The following is a 16,132-nucleotide window of genomic DNA, read 5'->3' as shown; positions in this document are numbered from 1 at the left end:
GTCTGAGAGAAAGAATTCTGGAGACAAGAAAGGGAGGTGGTGCTGGTGGGACCCGGACCCGAGGAGCCTGGGCTCCAGCAGGACACCAGGCTGGCAAAGAGGAGGGTGGCCCTGGCCAGCGTTCTCTGCACCAGTGATGCCCTGCGTGGAGGCAGAGCCGTTGCACTGCGTGAGTGTGTCGCACTAAGGGGCCATGGAGGCTGCGGTGAGGAGGACACCAGCCGCACTGGGATCTCCTGGGTCCCAGCCTTGGAAGGAGGACCCGCTATGTTCCTCGGCAGCTCACCGGGTGCAGGAGAGCACCTCGGTCCTTGGGTGCCTGGGTCTCTGGTTCCCAGCTTCATGCAGCGCAGACACCCAACGGGAGTAATAAAGGAAGCCTCTCCAAGGTCAAAGCAGAACAGCGGTCAGGAGAGGCTGCCTCGCTAGGGGCCAGGCAGCCCTGCAAACAGGCTGATGGGAAGTGTGGGCGGGACCGGGACCGAAGCTGGCCACGGGAGCAGGAGGGAGCACAGGGCACCAGCCCCCCGCACCCCTGCATTTAATTTAGATAAAACGGTAAGTGGTTCGGGTGGCACCTGACCACCTTCCCCGCCAGCTGTGTAGCTCAAATGGACCTTGGCGATCACTTTCCAATCAGCTGCTTCGTGCTTCCTCTGCAGGAGCACCTGGCGCCGCTGACACATCAGGCTCGTTTCCTCCCAATCAGTGGGAAAAGCGAGCGGGGGGGTGGGGGGAGGAGGCTGGTGGGTGGGACATGAGGGAAAGGCTGACCCTAGTTTAACAGTCGCCCGCAGCCCTCCGCGAGCCCAGTGAGGGTCCCTGTGGCATGTGGGGGTGCTAATGGGTCACACATATTCTGAGCATCTGCGCTCCAGCCAGCACCCCACCACATCTTCCTCTGCTGATTTTAGTGCACAGGCGCCTCGTCTTCACACTGAACCTCCTCCTCTAGGGCTCAGCGGCTCCCAAGACAGGAGACTTGTTTTTCAGGTTAATATCCGCCACGGAGGCAGAGTCTGGTGTGGGTGCTGGAGCAGCAGGTGCTAACCAGGAATGTGAATTTAAAAATACGCAGTATCATGGGAAGCTGAAGGGGGAAAATAGCCCCAAAGGGCAACATGAGGAGGCTGGGTCTCTGGAAGTGAGGGAGGCTCGCGTGTGTTTCTGCAGCCTCCCATGGGGCTTGCTCTGCCCTGGGCACCCGTCAGGCTCAGCCAGTCCTCATGTTCTCGTGAGGACCTGTGAGGTCGGCCACGCTGCATCCTACCTGTGGGAGAGCGGGTGCCCCGTCGGAGAGGAAGGGGTGGAATGGGAGGCGAACGTGGGCTGGTCTGGCTCCAGAGACAAAGTTCGTAACCTCCGTGCACTAAGATGAGGTGAACGTGGTGGGGATGGGCCATGTGTCCACCTCTGGTCTTTTTTGCATCTCGGCTTTTAGGGGCACAACCGTGAGCCAGGACCAGGGAGAGCCCCAGGCAGAGGCTGGAATCCACCATGTGATTCATTTAACTCCAGTCTCCCAGCAGCAACTGTGAGGACACTTGCCCGGTTGTCAGTGTGTTGGTTTGTTCATCGCACGTGAAAATCAGGACTAGCTGGGGGCACAGTCTCCAGTGCCTGTTAAGCATCACCAATAATGAGTAATATGACCTATTAATTATGAATAAAACTTAAAGGGAGACTAACAAAAGATAACCTACCTACAACAAAATGCACCCATTTACAGGGTCCCCCTCCAGAGTTTTCAGAGTAGGCACAGAGCTTTGTCCGTCGCCTCCGGGCATTTCCAGCTGCCGGCCGTTCTTGTTCTCCCACAGGCAGTGTGTGTGGTGTGCCCAGCCTGCTTGTGGCCTTTCTGCCATCCGTGCCCCCCCAGGCCCCCATGGCGTGGCATCCACCTATAGCCAATTGCATCTCCTGCTCTGTGCCCAATGTGACTGCCCAGGTCCAGCGCAGAGCCCCACTCAGCGCGCTGCACGCACGCGCCCCCCTCCCACCATCTCTGTCTTTGTCCAGTTGGGTCCCTTTTCCTGGAAGGGCCCCCATGACACTTTGCAGACAGAGGCCAACTTCCAGGTCCTCCTGTCACTCCTGTGTCTCCCGGGAAGCGCCAAGGGGAGACTCTCCCCTGTACCCTTTCCGCATTGACGAAAACTGGCAGGTATTCTTTGTTCTTCTGTTCAGAGGCTGCTTTGTCTGAGAATTATTCTCAATGGCGGGCCCCTTGCCCCGCGCCTGCTCACCTGTTACCCACATCTGACTCAGGGCATCACTCATGCCTCCTGGCAACACCCTTCCCTCCCCCAGGGCCCAGCACCCCCGTCCACCGCCGTCCGCCTAGAAGTTGGTCTTCCCGGGTTTTGTGCTGGGTGCTCCCTTCTGCCCTGACTGCGGGGTGTCAGGGCTCGGAGCACAGACCTCTCCCTTCTCCACTCCTCCTTTGCTGATCTCATCTGGTCTCAGGGCGGGAAGGCCGTCTCTCGCCCACGACCTCCAGAAGCACCATTCCGGATGGAAACCTGCCCCCTGACTTCAGACCCCGCTCTGGGCACCCCTACTCAGCACGTAACTGGCTTCTCAAACTCCACTGTCCACTAGAAATGCCTCCTTTTTTCCCACAAAGGTCTGCCTCCTGGACCAGCTCCCAGGACAGGAAGTTTGACCGAGGAGCCTGTCAAGGGTCCGGTGCGGAAGCACGTCAGCCAGCCGGGGCCTCCAGCAGGAGCCCCCTCTCCCCTGAACCCCACCTCTCCCTGGCCCGGCCCCTCTGGACCCTGCCTGCCGGGGCATCCCCCACGTGTGCCAGGATGCAGACCTATTTGGAAAGCCGGCTAGGAAGCTCCTGGGCCGCTGCTCCTTGTCTGTTTGCTTGTTTGAGCTAAGAAAAAGACACTTTCTTTTTGAGGAGAGAGTTTCAATGATATTCCATATCACTGTTGGTTTAAAACTGGTTGACATAATCTACCAATATGATGCTACCCAGGAAGTTAAAGTTCAGGCATCACACACTTTTCTAAAAGAACATGGTTCACTCAACTATCGAAAACAATCTTAACATTTTGCACTAATTTATACCATTCAGGAGAAAACACTTGGAAAGGGGACCAACGCGTGCTGAGCACCTGCCACTTGCCAGGCACTGTGCTCTGACTCACGTTGCTCACTGGACCCTCTGGGGCTTCTGAGAGCACGTACCATTAACCCCACCTCGTAACTGAGAAAACGGGCCTCAGAGCCGTCAAAGTCCCCAGGGTCACATCCCTGGTCCCGACCGGTAAACACTCAGGATGGGACCGGGGTTGTCGGTGCTCACACCGGGTACGACCCTGCGCGAGGTTGGGAGGCAATCCAATCGCCTGAATGTCAAAGGCAGGGCAGGGGGCGAGTCTCGAACAGGTGCCACATTTCGTAGCTATTTTAGCCTCACGACGAGCCTGGGAGTCCAGCTACGCAGACGCCTATCGTAAGACTTCCAAATCATCAAAGGTGATGGATAGATTTAGAATCTGTGCAACAGGCTTAAATATTGACTTGACTAGGGTTACAGTTAAGTCACCACTGAGCTACATTTTAAACACAGTCAAATGGAAAAGAAACTTGGAACCGTCCAATGAATGGGTGTCTTGTCTAAATGATAGCAAACATTTTTGATACTGGTATTCATTAGCATAGGATTTCGTGTCCAAATCACAGATAGAGAGAATTTTAGAACTGGAAGGGAGCTTAGAGGCTTTTTTTTGGTTAAATCTTCTTATTTTACAGATACGGTATTTATCTTCATATAAACGCTTTTTTGAGTTGAAAAAATTTAAATCCTTTTTAGCTAAGAATATACATTACAGTCTAGAAATACACTCCCTTCATAAAACATTAAAATAGGTTCCACTTATATAATTTACTTCAGCACAAAAAAGGTTTCTATCTTACTATTACATGGAGAGTTGTAAATACATCAGATCATCTGCTGATATCTTAAAATTCACAAAATATTATTCCCTTTTAGTCTTTGCTTTTGAAGGTAGCAGGTAAGGATTGCCCCTCCCCGGCCAATACAAGGGAGTTATGCTGGAGCTCTGGGCACACTAATTACACTAGTACCTTACAGGAAAGTTGTGCTAATCATTGCGCATATTCACTACATAGTTTAAGAAAACTGCAGGCCAAGTGCAAGCTAATAACAAGACCTAGATGGAGGCGTAGAGTGAAATGCACACCAACGTCTCAAGGGCCAGCTGGTCTCCTCATTCCCATCTTTCTGCAGCAAACAGCTTGCCGGGGACACCGCTAGCGCTGTTCGGCACCTTCACAAACACAGCTGTACACACACATGTGAATACACACATGGACACTTGCGTAGGTCTGCGGCAGAAACTTTCACATGTCTAAGCATGCACACACGTTTAACATGGCTGTCTTTTCATACCAATGGTCTCAGACTTCAACACGGTTGAAGTGAATTCTTTATATGGGTGTGTACATATGTACGTTCACACGCAGTCTTTACCAGCCGTTCAGATCTGCTTCATTTTCCAAATGCACTGCATCCCTCTCCCTATCGAGACTGATATTCGGTCATCCGTTCCCCCCCAGGTGAACGTGCAGGGGTTTCCGTGGTTATCAGCACGCAGGTGGCACAGGGGACATCCTCAGCCACACCACTCTGGGGACCGCGGAGGAGTTTCTACAGGATACGTTTTCGTCAACGGAACAATGAAATCGCCAGGTCAAAGGATATCCACATGTAATATTTGGTTGACTCTGCCAAATTTATCACCAAAAGGCTGCCCCGACTGGCACTCCTCAAGCAGGAACCTGACACCCAAACCCTTAGTGCTCTGCAAAGGATGGATAACGGTGCAAGGGGCCTCCGTGGGATCGGGGTGTGGTCACTACAGGTAAGGAGCTGCGTTAAGGGTTTTATTTACGTAAATAAATAAACCTCCAAACTCCACACCCCAACCAGGCATGTGCACACCCGGACCCATTTTCAGCTCACCCAGGAACCAAGTTACTTAACGTTGCCCAGCTGGGGGGTGCAGAGCCAGCATCGGGCCCCTGGCTCACCTGCCTCCACAGCCCCTGTCTTTTCACAACCGTGTGATACCTTATCTACATTAAGGCAGGAGGAACAGGCTTACAAGCCTATGAGTTAAAAATTCCTTTGGAGAAAAGTTTGTCTTTAAGTCCATGATGCCTCTTGGCATGGAATTGTACCGGTACTCTGTTTATTTTCACTTTTAACTGTTTTTTTGGTTTTGTTTTGTTTTGTTTGCCTGACACAGCTTTGACCCCAAAGCAATGCCCCTTTGTCATCTAAATTCTGTCCTCTCAGCCATAAAAAAGATAAAAATAATACCATTTGCAGCAACATGGATGGAACTAGAGACTCATACTAAGTGAAATAAGTTAGAAAGAGAAAGACAAATACCATATCACTTATATCTGGAGTCTAATATATGGCACAAATGAACCTTTCCACAGAAAAGAAACTCATGGACTTGGAGAAGAGACTTGTGGTTGCCGAGGGGGAGGGGGAGGGAGTGGGAGGGACTGGGCGTCTGGGGTTAATAGACGCAGACTATTGCCTTTGGAGTAGATAAGCCATGAGATCCTGCTGTGCAGCCCTGGGAACTCTATCTAGTCACTTATGATGGAGCAGGATGAGGTGAGAAAAAAGAGTGTATACATGGATGTATGACGGGGTCACCATGCTGTACAGTAGAAAACTAACGGAACACTGCAGACCAGCTATGACGGAAAAAATAAAAAGCATCCAAAAAAATAAGACATAAATTCCGTCCTGAGCTCCGTGCTGACCTGTCATAGATGGAGTCTATGACGCCTCTGACAATGCTTTGTATGGTGAATGGCAACGTCTCAACACGGCAGATCAGGCCGCTGACTTGGGTTGACAACTGAGCGCCATGTTCGCAGAAACGCTAAGGAAAACCAGACGGCTGTCTGGGTCTGGGATAAAGGGGACAAGCAGCTTACAGCCTGCTGGCTGGACTCAGCTGTCAGCACCCTGGGCTTCTGAGATGCAGTCCTGTTGTGAGCGGCGGGGACTGGACTTCCAGGCCTGGCCTCTGAAGGCAATGCCTTCACCTGTCAGCTAAGCGCCCTCCGTCTCCCTCTCCCTGTGGCTGAGCTGACAAGCTGACTGCAGAACCCCAAATCTCTGCTGGATGTGGAACACGCACGTCGCTTATGTGACTCTTCATGGGTCTTGCTAACTGCTTGTGATGGAGACACTGGAAAAGTCCCTGAGCGGCGTCCATCTCCAGCCGCCAGCCCGGGGCTTGCCGGGTGACCTGGGACCGTGGGCCCGGCTCCCGGCCCAGATGCCCAGCTGCTGCGGAAACTCCCTCCCAACAGCGGCGCTGGGGCGCGGCGGGCGGGCTCCAGGCGGGCGGCTGCCAGCCTGACGTCGCCTGTGGCTCTGACACGCAGGGAGGCTGCTCGCTGCGCTGAAGGATCCACTTGAAGCCATTTTCCTCTGACTTGCGTTTGATCTTCGGCTTTTGCATGTTATTAGGAGTCAGGCGCAGAAGGAAGCAGCCGCGGAAAGCCCTCCTGAGAGCTGTCTGCACCTCCTTATGGTGGAACAACCAGATGCCCAGCCCCGAGGGCGCCACGTTTCAGGAGCTTTGCTGTGAAGGAGCCTTTCACCCACCCATCACGTCCAAGGGCCGTGCCCCCCGGTCTGTGGAGGGAATTACCAAAGTCAGCCCAGCCGCAAGGACACAGCAAGGGCACGTCTCAAGGGCACCAAGAAGGGACGTGAGGTGACGGCCGCCCTCCAGCTGGGAGCGCGGCTTCATCCCTGCTTCTACGGCAGGGCTTCCCAGGTTAGCGAGTGGGACTGGGAGAAAAATACGAACAGTTAGAGTTAAAACGCAAGCAGGAGAAAAACGCCTCCATGCTGTGGAAGCGGTGGGGTGTTTTCCTTTGTCCAAACCTTCGCCACATGTCACCTGCCATCTGCCCGCCCCGTCCTCCCTCCCAGCCCCTGCCCTGTCTCTAGGTCTTTCTCTCTGTCACCTCCCTATTTCTATCTGTCCCCATCTCTCTCTCCCTCTACTTATCACGTCTCTCTTCCATTGACGAACCCTAAGAACGTTTATGGTTTGACGGCGTCATCATCGGAGATGCTCAGGCTCATGGAGGAAAAGCAATAAAGATCCAGCGAAAACAAAGCAGTGACAATCAACTTGAGCTCCATATGATCGTATCTCTATTTGCCTCTTCTGATCCCCCCTGAGTCTCACAGTCAGTCTTTTGTTTTGTTTTGTCCTTTGCATTGCACTTTGGTTTATCTTGAAGCAACTGGAACAAGTAACTGGTTCTGGCGGCTCTTTTCAGTGGGCAAAAGTCTCACCCGAACCTGGAACACCTGAAAATGAACTCAGCGGATCCTCTTAACAATAGGGGCGTTCTCATTGCACAATTACGGCAGAGGCTTACTCTGCAAACGTCCCTAGGAAAGAGAAGGGGGTACACACCCTAGGTCGCTTCACAAAGAGCGAGGGAAGGGGCGTGCTCGGTGCAGATGAGCCGGGCGGTGAAGGGGAGCTGGGGGAGGAAGGGGGCCAGGTGTCCGAGGACGGAAGAGGCACTGGTGACGGATCTTCTCTGTTGGGGGCAGCCCCGCCCTCCACGCAGGTGACCTCTGGTCCCACCTGGCGTCGAGATGGCAAACTTGAGAAGGTCAATGTTCATGGCGTTGTGCAGACAGGCACTGCTGGGCTCTACTGTGCAGCCAAGGTCCCTGGCTCCCAGGAGCCCTGGGCTTCCACCTCCCTCGTCAACTTCTCTTGGTCCAAGTAGGTGCATCTGTAAAATGGGCATAACTCCTACCTCCTTGGGTGGCTCCGAGGGCTTTTGGAACTAGGAGGCCTGCAGGGGGCACAGGCTCAAGTGCCGGGAGCAGCTTCACCGTGTCCGTAAGAAGAATGAAAAAAATACTCATTTCTTCATTCGCTCCCTGGACAAAGTGGCTTCCTGGGAGATATGACCAGCTTTCGGGATGGTCAGCTCCTTTTCTCAGGAAGATAACATATGCCTGAAACAGGGGAGCAGCTCTGTGTGACGAGGGAGAGACGCCCACTGGCAGCAGATGTGGACGTGGGGTCTCCCACTTGGGCTTGCTATCTGTGACCTGGCTGGGGAAGGTTCTCCAGGGCTGTTTTCTCCTTGTCTCTCTCTGCACAGCGTCTTGACCCATATTTCCTCCCAGGCTATATTTTCTGTGCCTTTGGCCCTTCAGTGCGCCTCTGTGAACCAGCAGAGCAGTAGCACTTAGCTTGCAGAATCACTAGGCTGATTGGGTTGGATGGTGCTTATGCAGAACTTGGCTTAGTGCCTGGCACTCGTTCAGCATGACTAAATAGACTTATTCATGCCCCAAATGTACTAGGTGCTCAATAAGCATTTTTTGAATGAATGAATGAATAATAGTCATTGAAAAGCCTCACATTTCACGTCGTGGGGGATCTTGGAGAAACGATTTTACAGAGTGGAGCTTCCTCAAGGTCATTTAATCAGCGGGTGACAGTGTTAGGACTAGACTTGGATTCCAACTCCTGGTTCAGTGTGCTTTTCACTGGAATATTTTGGGTTTATGTTTGCTTAATTGAACTGAAGCTAACATTCAAAGTCATGGCCAAGGCAGAGTCAGGCATTGACGAGGGGGTGCGCGAATGTCTCCTTTGCTCGGATCGCTTAAGAATTGAAACTTGCCTGGCAGATCCCGCTGGGCATAATCCTAACAAGGCACAAGCCAGCGGGGGTCCCAGGAGGAGGCAGACAAAGAAAAAGGCCCGAGTCCCAGAACAGCAACGCCTGGTCTCGGAAACCCCGTCCCGCCTCGCCCTTGGGGGTTGTGAGGACGGCACCTGCTGCTGTGAGAACCTCACGACGCCCACGGAGTTGTCACCTTAGTAGGCACTGCACTGTGGTGCTGCCATGGGCGTTCCCTCCAGCTCTGAGGCTCCTGGCGGCATCTGCACCTTTAGTGCAGCCTGGCCTTGAGCCAGGTGACCACTGGCCTCTGAGGCCACTGGTGTGGGTGTGTGTGGCATGGAAGAAGAGACAAAGCGGCAGCCCTTGGCACACAGAGTCAAGAGAACACAGCAGAGTCTCAGCTCCTATTTGCCTCACATGAACCCCAGAGACAGAGCGCTCGTGTTGCCTGGTTAGACATTCATTTCAGTGATGTGTCGACGAGCAGGAAGAAATCCATGGCGGGCTGCAGAGGGAGTCCAGGTTCTCCTAGTGTTCTAGCATGTCAGTAATTTGGCATTTTGTGGTTTTACATGACAGCCAGAAAAACAGGAGTAAACACCATTGTTCATAAATATTTTTGTTATGGAAGAGTTTTTCTTGAGCATGAGGCTGTGACAAGATTGTGTATATACACAGGCCCCAAGCTTATAACCAGGCTTCTAACCTCACATAGGTCCATGCTTGTTTTATACAATAAAACATGAAATCGATCTGCCAAGGAAACCTATTTTGTATGTGTCAAATGGCAGCTTGCTCATATTTATCGGGTCAAGAAGCTGGATTTGTGAAATGCAAGGGCCTATCTGTCACTTTAATGCGCTCCCATCTTTCTACTCATTACAAACTGGAATTAACCACAGAGGAAGGAATGAGAATGCAACTCATACACACGGCTGTTTTCTAGATTGTTTCAATTAAAAATAATAGCGTCGGATGAGCTTACAATTTCATATGCATCTTGGCATTCCTGCTCTGAAGTTCATCAATCAGGGAAGGGCCCCGACTGCAGGTGCAGATGCACAGGGCAGCATGTGGGCCACGGAGCTCGGCGCGCTGCCGTCCTGCTGGGGCCTCAGGCAGCACCTCCTCAAGGCGGTGAATCCTGAACCGTCTTCGAGATGGTCTTTGGATCCAGAGAACAGGCTGAGACGAACGGACTGGCCATCAGGAGAAAGCCAGTTTGCCATGGAGCTTCAGGGCTGGAGCTGGTGATGCTGCTTTGCTCTGCATGCAGAGTGTCCGGCACCTCCCTGCCCAAGCATCTGCTTCAACCCAAACCCAGGGCTTGCCCTCCGTGGAGTCTAAGAAGCAACGACTTTAAAAGAGTTAAGGAACATCCTGGCTTGAGGCTGGACTCTCAGCAGGGAACACGAAGCTGGGCTCACTTGGCGACGGGTCCTGGAGTTCGGAGGACTCCAGTGAATAGTCTAGAAGGTTCTCTATGCAGGTTTTGTTTTCTGTCTGCACGTGCACATAAGAGGACGGCTGAGGACTCACTCCCTTCCCTCTGATCCCTCTGCCTTTATTCATCTTTCTGACCGCCCCCCCCAACAACCATGCCAGTGTTTCCTCCCTCCTCTGCCTCTGCCTTTGTCTTGTCTGCCCACAAAGCATTGTCGGAACCCATCAATTCTCCGTCCTTTCAAGCTGGGTTTGTCACAGCAAACCGCGTTTTTCCCCCAGAGGTGCATCTTAGCTGCTGGAGGTCGCTCTCGTCCTGGCCACTCGCTCCCAGTCCTGCATCCTGACCAGCATCTCTGCAGAAGCTGCGTCTCCTGTATCTCTTGTTCCTCAGACCCTTTGGGGGGCATTCTCCTCGCTGTGCTGCATTCTGATTGGCTCCGGGCAGCAGCGGCTCTCAGTACAGCCCCCCCTCCCCAGGCCCTATCCACCCCCCACCCCGCCCCCCGCTGAAATCCATCACAGCCTGGCCAACACCTGAAACCGCCCACAGCCGGCTCGTTTCCACGAGGAAGCTGCAAATCCACGTTGCTGAACGTGTGTGTCCCCCCGCCCCCCGCAGCCCCCGAGTGCCCCTCCCTCCAACACACCCTTACCCTAAACAACATGTCACTGTGAGGCCAGGGAAGCCTGGCCCCAAACGGACTTTTCTGCTCACAGGAAAGAGGCAGGCACACCCTTCTGTAGAGAAAGACCAGACACTCAATTCTCCTTGCCCTTGACTTTGTGAGGCCAACAGTCCAGTGCACAGTTACCCTTCACCACCCCCCTCGGGGAACCTGGATCCTCAGATGACCTTCAGCCCCTGTCATTGCTGCATCAAGTACAGACTTGTCCTGTAGTCCCCCAGCTGCCAAGGACCCACTGGCTCTGTGTCTGCAATGACGGGTGCTTGCAGGAGCAGGTGCCAGCACGTTCTCATCCCGCACTTCCCTTTATGAATCCTGCCCCCCTCGCGCCCCCACCCCAACCCCTTCCCTGTTTTATTCCCCCTCCCCCCAGCCCCGTCGTAGCCTCCCCCCACCACGCAAGCCCGCCTGGAGCCTTGGAAGAACCACATCTAAACTGGCGCTGTTACCACCACCCATGGGAACCACACAGAACCCGCTGGGTGTGAAGCTATCTGTCCCAGAGGCTCCATCACAGCTAAGCTGCCATGAGAAAATGCCCCTCCTCTCACAGGAAGTACCAGAAAGTGTCCTTACAGTGCAAGGTGGGGGTTTTGGACAGAGAGGAGTACAGGGGTGCAGACCTGCCACCCCAAGCCCCCCAACGGGGCTTTTTTTCCTAACATAAAGTGGTTTGGGGAAGTGCCTTAAACTGTGACTGTGCCTGCCCTACTTTCTGCAGAAGGTCAGGGAGAATAGGGGTCCCTTCAGAAGGTCAGACATGCCTGTGACATGCTGTGTCCCTTGGCAATGACAGAAGTCGCCCTCAGCCCAGCCCTCGGTGTCCCAGGCCCTTCAAAGCCCCTGACAGACAGAAGGGAGGGCAGCAGGCAGGGGCCGAAGCCACTTCTCAGAGCTGCACGGGTGGCGTCTGTGAGGGGCAGGGGTGACTTCTAGGTCCCACCCTACTTGGAACCCCGAAGTCCAGACAAAGCTCTGGCTGGTCACCCCACCTTGACAGCTGTGGGTTTAAAGGGTCGGGCGTGGAGGTGAATATCCACAGCCTTTGTTTTTATGTTCGGGGTCCTTCTGAACAAGAGTGTGGCATTATTTCTCCATAAAAAAGACAGGGCATTGCCCCCTGAAGGCCACACATTTCGTGGGTTCTTAGCTGGGCTATTCTTTACATCACTGGACCCCAGGTTTTTCTCTGGACCCTGGAGCCCAGGGAAAGTCTAATTTGTTGCACTATCTTAAAGGAACAATGGTTACTCAAGGCTAGAGCTGCTGGAGAAGCTGCCCCCGGTTCCTGCTCTCCAGCCTCCTCAACTGACAGGTGCATGTCTTGGCAGATGTGACTCCCTGGCCAGGAAGAGGTGGAGTTGGGGACCTGGTGAAGGTCCCGACTGACCTGTACCACGTATCAGGCTGAGCAAATGCTTGCTTGCTGAGAAAGTGATTGAAGATGGCCAAGTGAAATTGCTGTGCTGGATCACGCCAGGGCAGGGGGCCGGGGCGGGGGGGAGGGAACAATCACATTTACTTGTGTCGGGGGTGCCCTCCCTCCTACCCGCGGAGGTTCAGGGCTTAGCATCTCAGGGAAAAGCTCAACCTAGGACAGCAGCCGTGCACAGCATGTACCTGAAGGCTCTGGGCTTTGAATCACCGCGTCCAAGTACCACATAAAAGCAGCCTTGGAGATGGGCTTGGGACAGGATGGCCTTTTGCGAAGGCAGACATTGCACAGAGGGCTCTACATGGACCTGATGGGACAGAGTGAACCCCTCCAGAGCCGCCTTGAGCCCCTTCCACAGTGGTTCCAGAGCTGGGCTGGCTTTGGGGTCACCTTGGTCTCTGTGATTTGGGGTATCAGGGGCCTGGGTGGAGGGCACTGCCAGCCTCTTCACCAGAGGGAAGGGTGGGAGGAAGAGTCAGGCATCCATGCCCCCTCCGTGCCGATTCCCGGGCTCTAACACAATGAGCCACTCCCACGGACCCGAGGGCCGGGGAAGAGTGGTGCTAATTCTAGAGCAGGACGTGAAGGCATGTTGTTATTTCTTGTTTGGAGCCAACACACTGGCTCTTCCCAGGAGCATCCCCAGTTTGAGGGGACATGGAACACCCAGTGCAAACACATCGAGTCCTTGCAGACACGCGCAGACTCAGGAAGATGGAGGTGAAGAGGAGGTACCTGAACGCACACCCTGCAACTCCTCTGAACGTTTCCACAGGCTCATAATCCCGCTTTCAGACGCTCCGTCACTGCTGCAAGCACACACTGACTCCGCACGCAGAGACGCTAGGGCACCAGCTGTGGGATGAAGGAACAATGAGCTGGACACTGCGTGTTCCTGAGCAGTCACGACAAGAAGGAAACTCCCACTACTGCGAGATGAGGGTGGGCAGGTGCAAGACAGGCTCCCCATCGCGGGCTGTCAACAGAGGCTCGGGCTCCATGGCGCCATCGTATCTGTTCTGAAATTTGCTCTGTTCATGGCTGTCATGGACCCGGCGATATTTCCCTCTTCTCCCAGCCTCTGACCCAACCTCTGACCAAATGCCTAAAAATGAACAACATCAAGGAAGAGACCGGCGGGTGGTCAGCTAATTAGCCGCTCGAGGGTGGAAAGGTGAGTTCTTCCAGCCACAGCAGGGGTGCTGGTCGGCGCTCCACCCTCACCGCCACCCCTTGCTCTCAGCCTCTTCCTTCGCCCAGGTTTTATTCCTTTCCGCCATTGTTCCTCCAGCCTCTTCCCACTTTTCCCTCCATTTTCCCTATCTCCTCCTCCACTAACTCATCACCTCATTAAAGAAAATATAAACTTAGCCATGGAAAATGTCTTGAGTGAAATATTTCACTCCTGCTCTAAACTGAGTGAGTCTTCATTTTTTTAAATGTCTATGTATGGAGAAAAGATGGGACAGATCCATTTAAAAGTGGCAACAGTGGTTATTTCTGGAAGGAGAGATTTGGGGTGATTTTTCTTTTTTATTGTTACTTATAATTAAATAGATTGTTTCACACCAAATAAAATATATGTATGTAACTCTGAAAGTCTCTAAAAAAACTAGAAAAGGAAATGATTATATCTTTACTTCCCTGTGGCCCTGAACCATGGTATTTGAAAGTGAGGTTTAGGATCCCTGGACGTATGTTTCTCCTACAGATCTTGTAGCTTTTCTCCCACAGACGCAGCATCTGGAGGTCAGGGATGGCACGATCCCCCCGCCAGCTCCCAGGTGGATCTCTGCAGGCAGCAGCCACTCAGTCAACGACTGAGAGCGAATTTCTTTTCGGATCATTGTCACGGAGTGAGAGAAAGATCTCCAATTTTAACCACTTAGACATGTAGGTCAAAAGCCGCACTGTCATGAACCAGGACCAGAGTAACGTCCCAACAGCCCGTTCCTAGACGTTACCTGCTCTCAGGGTTTGACTTGCAAGCCCTACACTCATCACCACCACACAATTCTGGGAAAGATACAGGGCAAAGAAGAAAGACAAAAAAAATGATTGTAAAGGCAATGTGTGAACACTTTTTATTTCTTCTTGGTGTTTGTGGCTGGACTATTGCCAAGGATTTTTTTTTTTTTTTTTTTTTTTTGGAATTAAGAATTTTACACATCAGCGACTGCATTCCCACAAGGACAAGTTCGTGGATGCCCTAAGGACACATTTCTGTACAAACCACAATTGAACTTGGTCCTTCTATCCTGCCTCAGCCGAGGGACGGGGAAGCGTGGTCTTAAAGGGACTTTTACATACCCTGTGGTTCTGTACATCTTTGTTTGAATAGCACAGAAATCATCGAAAGAGAGGAATAGGGACGCCCACGATGTCCCGTGCAGAGGCCGCCGGCCTTGTCCCCCAGGCAGCACGTCCCCCCAGGTGTGGCGTCAGGGCTCCTGCGGGACTCGGGTCCTTTAAGCCACCAGCTCAAACCCTCCCCTCTGGGCCAGAAACGAACTTCCGTCTGTCTTCGTACCACATCCTCACTGTGTTTTGTGGAATGTTCCACGTGCACTGACGGGTGGATTGGACGAAAGAGGACAGGAGGACAGGAGGAAGAACCTTCCCAAGAAGGAACCCTCCCTTAAGGAAGTGGACGCTCAGAGTTAGTTACTAGATAAGCTGCAGGTGGACAAAACCCTCCCACAAAGAAAGGCACGATCTCAGAGCCCAGTCCTGCTTCTTCGGGCCTGTAATCCCCGCCAAGCTCGAGGCCCGAGGAGCAGAGACCCAGCAAACGTCTGGGAGACGGACAGAGGAGCACAGCTCATGTGTTTTGTGGCCCAACACTGTTACCGTCGTTTCACTGCGAATGGAATGAGCGACATGTGACACCGTTCAAGCGCCTCCGGGCCTCTTCTGAAGGGCAAATTACACGTTTCCGCCACCTACCAGGGGAGACACTCAGGGCTTCAGCTGGAAGAAAACGTCCCACTCTAAGTCTGTGCCTCCAGCTTTGTTTTCTTAGAATTTGGCTTCCTGGAGACACCATCCAGAGTGGTGGCTGCGCCGCAGTAGGAGCCCCACGGACGGATGACAAGGATAAACATGCTCCTGCTTTCATCACTTAGGGAGCACTGGTCACTCTGGACAGTGGCGGGCACTCCAGAAAGGAAGCCGACAGGACCTCTGCTCCCCAAGACCCTCGGCGCAGAATAAACCAGGTCACACGAGGGAGGCCCGTTTCAAACGGCACCAGGGCCTCCGTCCGAGGTTTTGCTCGATGGCTGGGCTTGAACTTCAATCACCATGAAATGAAGCAAGCGCAGTGAGCGGGTCCGTGGCCGCCAATTCTGAGGCTCCGAGAAGGGCTGGGCGACGGCCAGGCGCCAGGGGAGCGCGGGCGTGTCTGGTGACTGAGGAGTCCCCCAAGGTTTCAGCAGAGAATAAAGAGAGGCCGGAGGGAGAGAGAGTGAGCATCACCCCCAGAGGGGGCGTGAAGGGGGTCCTGGCGGTCCACTGGCAAACGAGAGAGCGGAGGTGAAGATGCCGACCAGCAGGAACGAAATCGCCCGACATAGAAATACACGTGGTCACCGTTTCCTACGCAAGCGCGTTAAAACCAAGCCTTGGGCAGGCTAATCGGATTTTAAAAGCCCTAAGAGAGTTTACTGTTCTGAGACGTTCTTGCTGAACTCCTTTGACTAGAATAATTCTTTTGTAAAATAAATAATCTGCCACACAAACTTATCTTTCGCTTCAATCAGACCACAGCCTCGCCTGGCCTGTTCCATAATCAGCACAGCTGGATTTAGGGCCAGAGACA

General features: G+C 53.3%; 1 protein-coding gene across 50 annotated transcripts in view; it reads right to left on the bottom strand.

Moving 5' to 3' along the window:
• MYT1L (myelin transcription factor 1 like) overlaps positions 1 to 16,132 on the bottom strand; it is a 365,227-nt gene that overhangs the window by 282,596 nt on the left and 66,499 nt on the right. For 8 of the 50 annotated variants that reach the window (XM_085020083.1, XM_021087914.2, XM_085020041.1 and 5 more), the window contains exon 3: positions 13,048 to 13,167. The exons of the other annotated variants lie outside the window; for them this stretch is intronic. The gene's annotated coding sequence lies outside the window, so the exon portion shown is untranslated. The remainder of the gene's footprint in view (positions 1 to 13,047; positions 13,168 to 16,132) is intronic. 50 annotated transcript variants of the gene reach the window in all.

Source organism: Sus scrofa, chromosome 3 (genome assembly GCF_054392235.1).
Source record: "Sus scrofa isolate SSC_HxYL_T2T_F1_AM1 chromosome 3, Sscrofa_HxYL_maternal_Yorkshire_Landrace_v2.0, whole genome shotgun sequence".
In the NCBI taxonomy this organism is placed as follows: domain Eukaryota; kingdom Metazoa; phylum Chordata; class Mammalia; order Artiodactyla; family Suidae; genus Sus; species Sus scrofa.
This window is presented reverse-complemented; position numbering and strand designations above follow the sequence as displayed.